Consider the following 5,000-nt stretch of genomic DNA (forward strand, 5'->3'; position numbering starts at 1 on the left):
GTGGTCCTCATACTACAAACAAGCAGCAGCAGCAGCAACGCACAGCAGTCAGCCGGTAAGTCATTCATTCAGCTATGCAGGCATGCATGCAGGTTGCATTTAAGCGTTTCACTCATATTTGGAAACGTTTTGTTGTTGTCTCTTAAAGGAGTTTTTGTTTCATTTGACCATGGCTTTTAATGTGATATGTTATCGGTTGGAAATCAGGAGCTCGTACATCTTATATTTGTTTGTTTTCCATCGAAGAAGAGATGCAGATGCATATCTTAAAGTAGAAGATCTCGATCTGAGACCACCACACCGCCATCAACAACAGCATTGTCGTTGCGGTTGTCTTCGGCAACGACACAAAACCAGGCGAGGATTTATATGGGGTCACTTTTTGATTAACGGCTGTGAAAATTGAGAAGTTGCTTCATTCCAGTGCTCTGCACACAAGATGATTTAATGACCCAAATTGGGGAGGTTTTAAATCAATTGGTAACTGGAATTCCCGTTAAAAGGGATAAGAAGGTTGTTCAGTTTTGCTAAGGAAAAAATGAGAAATGGGTTAAAAATTTCATTTTAGTCGTTGAATTTCTAAATCCTTGGACGAATTGTATACAAATATTGGTGTAGGTCCTTATGAGGGAACCAAAGGAACCCAATTCTAGTGAGTATATGCAAAATATCACTGTATTTGCCAATAATAGTGGCAAAATTTCAGCCTTGGTGGAGCCCTGTACACAAAAAAAGTCGTACTATAATCAATCTTAAGATTCCTATTTTACGCCCACTTTTTATACCCACCACCGACGGATGGGGGTACATTCATTTTGTCATTCCGTTTGCAACACATCGAAATATCCATTTCCGACCCTATAAAGTATATATATTCTTGATCAGCGTAAAAATCTAAGACGATCTAGACATGTCCGTCCGTCTGTCCGTCTGTCTGTTGAAATCACGCTACAGTCTTCAAAAATAGAGATATTGAGCTGAAACTTTGCACAGATTATTTTTTGTCCATAAGCAGGTTAAGTTTGAAGATGGGCCAAATCGGACTTTATCTTCATATAGCCCCCATATAGACCGATCCACCGATTTAAGGTCACAGACCCATAAAAGCCACATTTAATATCCGATTTTGCTGAAATTTGGGACAGTGAGTTGTGTTAGGCCCCCCAACATCCTTCGCCAATTTGGCTCAGATCGGCCCAGTTTTGGATATAGCTGCCATATAGACCGATCCTCCGATTTAGGGTCTTAGGCCCATAAAAGCCACATTTATTATCCGATTTTGCTGAAATTTGGGACAGTTAGTTGTGTTAGGCCCTTCGACATCCTTCGTCAATTTGGCTTAGATCGGTCCAGATTTGGATATAGCTGCCATATAGACCGATCCTCCGATTTGGGGTCTTAGGCCCATAAAGGCCACATTTATTATCCGATTTTGCTGAAATTTGGGACAGCGAGTTGTCTTAGGCCCTTCGATATCCGTCGCCAATTTGGCTCAGATCGGTCCAGTTTTGGATATAGCTGCCATATAGACCGATCTCTCGCTTTATGGTTTTGAGCCCATAAAAATCGCATTTATTGTCCGATGTCGCCGAAATTTGGGACAGTGAGTTTTGATAAAAGTTTCGATATTATTTTTCAATTTGGCTCAGATCGGTCCAGATTTGGATATAGCTGCAATATAGACCGATCTTTTGATTTAAGGTTTTGGGGCCATAAAAGGCGCATTTATTGTCCGATTTCGCCGAAATTTGGGACAGTGAGTTGTGTTAGGCTCTTCGACATTTATATATATACCCGAGGTGGTGGGTATCCAAAGTTCGACCCGGCCGAACTTAACGCCTTTTTATTTGTTCAAGTATCAAAGGGCTTATCTGGCAATATCAAGAGTGAGTGCAATCATAACAAAGAGGGTTAGTTTAGGTTGAATGGGTTGCCTTCCTAAGGTGAGTTCACTCGGAGGCCAGTTTGGCCCATTGTCGTACCCTAGAGAGAGAAAGGGAAGAAAAAGAAAATGTGAGACCTCGTACTTGAGGTTATACACGAATAAAAGAAAAAGACAAGAGAAGTGGAGAAACCCAAGCGGGGGGTAAAGAACCACCCGTCCCTATACAATCACGGATCTACCTACGCCGGAGCTTGTGGCACCCGCTCATCAGAGCCATCCTGTTCCCTTAACAAATCTTAGGAGAAATGCCAGGGTATGTTTGCAAGTTCACCCAGATCACAGAAGAAACGCCCCCAGAAAGGAGAGCCTACGTCTCTGCAGACACTGACGGGAACACAGCAAATGCTCAATAGTCTCCTTTTCGTCCTCATCGAGGCAACTCCTACAGAAGTCATTGTGCGGTATCCTTATGCGTGCCGCCATGCGGCCTATGGCACAGTGTCCGGTTATGACCCCAGTCAAAGTACTCATCGACCTCTTATCGAACGCCAGCAACTCCCTCGTTCTCTTCGGGTCAATAACCGGCAATAGCGCCTTTACAGTCCGGCAGCCATCCACCGAGTCCCACCTCGCCGCCCTGGCCATCCCCTCTACTGTGTTCTGTAGCTCGACAAATGGCACGTAGGCAAGACCGATGACTGGTCCGCCCGGCACAGACGAACTCCTCTTGGCACATTAGTCTATCTCATTTCCTGGAATCGCCTCATGCTCAGGAAACCATGTCAGCATCACATCGTGGGACCGGAGCCTATCCAGGGATTCCAAACAGTCCGCCACGCATCTCGACCTCACCATCCTCGACCCCAAGGTCTTGAGGGCCGCCATAGTGTTCACATTAACTCTGAGTTTCAAGGGCGGTAAGCCCTTTATCAGAATTTCTTTTGGGGCCACTGCAATGGCACAGACGTCTGCCTGAAAGACCGTACACTCGACCGGCAGTCTCAGAGATATACTGATATTGAATGCATCAGAGTATACCCCCAATCCAGTCCCTGACTCCATCTTGGAGCCATCTGTGTAGGTCGAGATCTCATCCTCCTCAAGTACAGCATTCGCCCTCCATTCGTTCCTCTCCGGAAAACGAATCGGGAATGCCCTTACTCCAGTCGGAACTGGTGCCGGTAGTCGGAGATCCTCCTCAGTCTACCCTCCGTATCCATAACACCCAGAAACGAACTGTGGTCAGCCTAAGCTGAGAAAACAGCGCCTATAATAAAAAAAAATAAAAATGTATATTCCAGAAATTTGAGTTTGAGAATTTTGCGCTTGAATTAAGTAAACCCGCTCATACTGTACTTTGGGCACCGATGAGGCTTGATTCAGGTGAACTTTTCTTAATTTTTTGGTTTAAGTGTAAAGTCTCAAGAAGTACAATATAATTGAGAGATATGTTTAGATAGCTCCCATCTCTATCAAATTATTTACCGATTTAGACCATTCTTCGTTTATATAGGAAACTAGCCGAACCGGGCCCGCTTTGCAGCGCCTTCTTTAACGTCCTTATACATTTTATTTAATACCTATATTGCAATGGTCCAAATGTAAGCCCTGTTTTAGCAAAGTTCATTTCGCCCCGAATGTGGATATCGATTTGTGTCATTGAAGCGCAGAGGTAACCATGTCCGCCAATAATTCTAAATGAGTGAGTTCAAATCGTGGCAAGAACATTGGACAAATTTTAAGTGGTGGTTATCCCCGCCTAATGTTGGCGACATTTCTGAGGTACCATGCCATGTATAGAAGTCATGTAAAAAGGAGGCCCTTTATCATTGAGCTTAAGCTTGAATCGGACAGGACTCATTGATATGCGAGAAGTAAATAAGTCCTGGTTCATTTGAGCCATGCATAAAAGTCATGTAAAAAGGAGGTTCTTTATCATTGAGTTTAAGCTTGAATCGGACAGGACTCATTGATATGCGAGAAGTAAATAAGTCCTGGTTCATTTGAGCCCTATGTTATGGGGATTGGTCAATATATCCATTTGTAAGGGAGTGTTCTTTATGGGGGGTGGGATGGTACCTCAGACATGGCGCCCAAATATGGATGTTAAATTCGTGATCTACTCCCGAATATATTCAATTAATCCCAAAGTCGCCATGGTCGATAAATGTGTAAGGGTTAAAAGGCGTTTTAGGGCTGTGGCTGGGGGCTGGCACTCCGCCACTTTGCCCTAAAAATAGGTATCAAATTCGTTCTTTACTCCCAAAAACCTTTCATTTGTGCCACATATTGCCCCCATATTCGGGAAATAAGTTCAGTTTAGGGGGTGTTTTAGGGCTTACCCACAAACACTTGGCGCCAAAACTGTATTCCTTTCCTACTCTCAAATACCTTTTAAGGTGATTTAAGCACCACCAAGATATCTTAAAACCAATTCTAATGTAATTTTACACAGCCACTCCCAAATTGCTTTCATTTGAGTCCGATAATGCCATGGCAGGCTAATACGCCCATTTGGGCGGTTTTTGGTTTGAGAAAACCACACAATACCTGGACTTAATTTTTTTGCCATATTCGTAATCTACCCCCGAATACCTTTAATTTGAGTCCCATGCCGCCATGAACGTCCAGTATATCTGTTTGAGGGAGTTTGGGGGTTGGGGCGGCACCCTGGGTACTTAGACTAAAATTTTAATACCATATTTGTATTCTAATCTACAATACCATTCATTTGATTAAAGTATTGTTCAGATCGATTTACTTTTGATTTTGGATGGTGTTTTTCGGGTAAAGGGGAGGGTGCGCTCCCCTTCCGATATCCAGCAAGTGAAAAGGCGTTAAGTTTGGTCGGGCCGAACTTTGGATATCCACCACCTCGGGTATATATGTAAACCACCTTTCGCCATAATCCGGTGAAAAATGCATAGTTTATGACCTTATATTGGACCTTTTTGGTAGCTATATCGAATTATAGACTGATATGAACTATATACAACATGGATGTCGAAAAGCCTAACATAACTCACTGTCCCAAATTTTGACGAAATCGCACAATAAATGCGCCTTTTATGGGCCTAAGATCTTAAATCGAGAGATCGGTCTATATGGCAGCCAT

At 43.3% G+C, this 5,000-nt stretch overlaps 1 long non-coding RNA gene across 1 annotated transcript in view; it reads left to right on the forward strand.

Moving 5' to 3' along the window:
• Positions 1-5,000, forward strand: part of LOC131995654 (uncharacterized) — a 62,095-nt gene that overhangs the window by 578 nt on the left and 56,517 nt on the right. Inside the window, exon 2 of the long non-coding RNA XR_009397523.1 lies at positions 1-55. This exon is cut by the window's left edge and continues 104 nt beyond it. This is a non-coding gene — a long non-coding RNA (uncharacterized LOC131995654). The remainder of the gene's footprint in view (positions 56-5,000) is intronic.

Source organism: Stomoxys calcitrans, chromosome 3 (assembly GCF_963082655.1).
Source record: "Stomoxys calcitrans chromosome 3, idStoCalc2.1, whole genome shotgun sequence".
NCBI classification, from domain to species: domain Eukaryota; kingdom Metazoa; phylum Arthropoda; class Insecta; order Diptera; family Muscidae; genus Stomoxys; species Stomoxys calcitrans.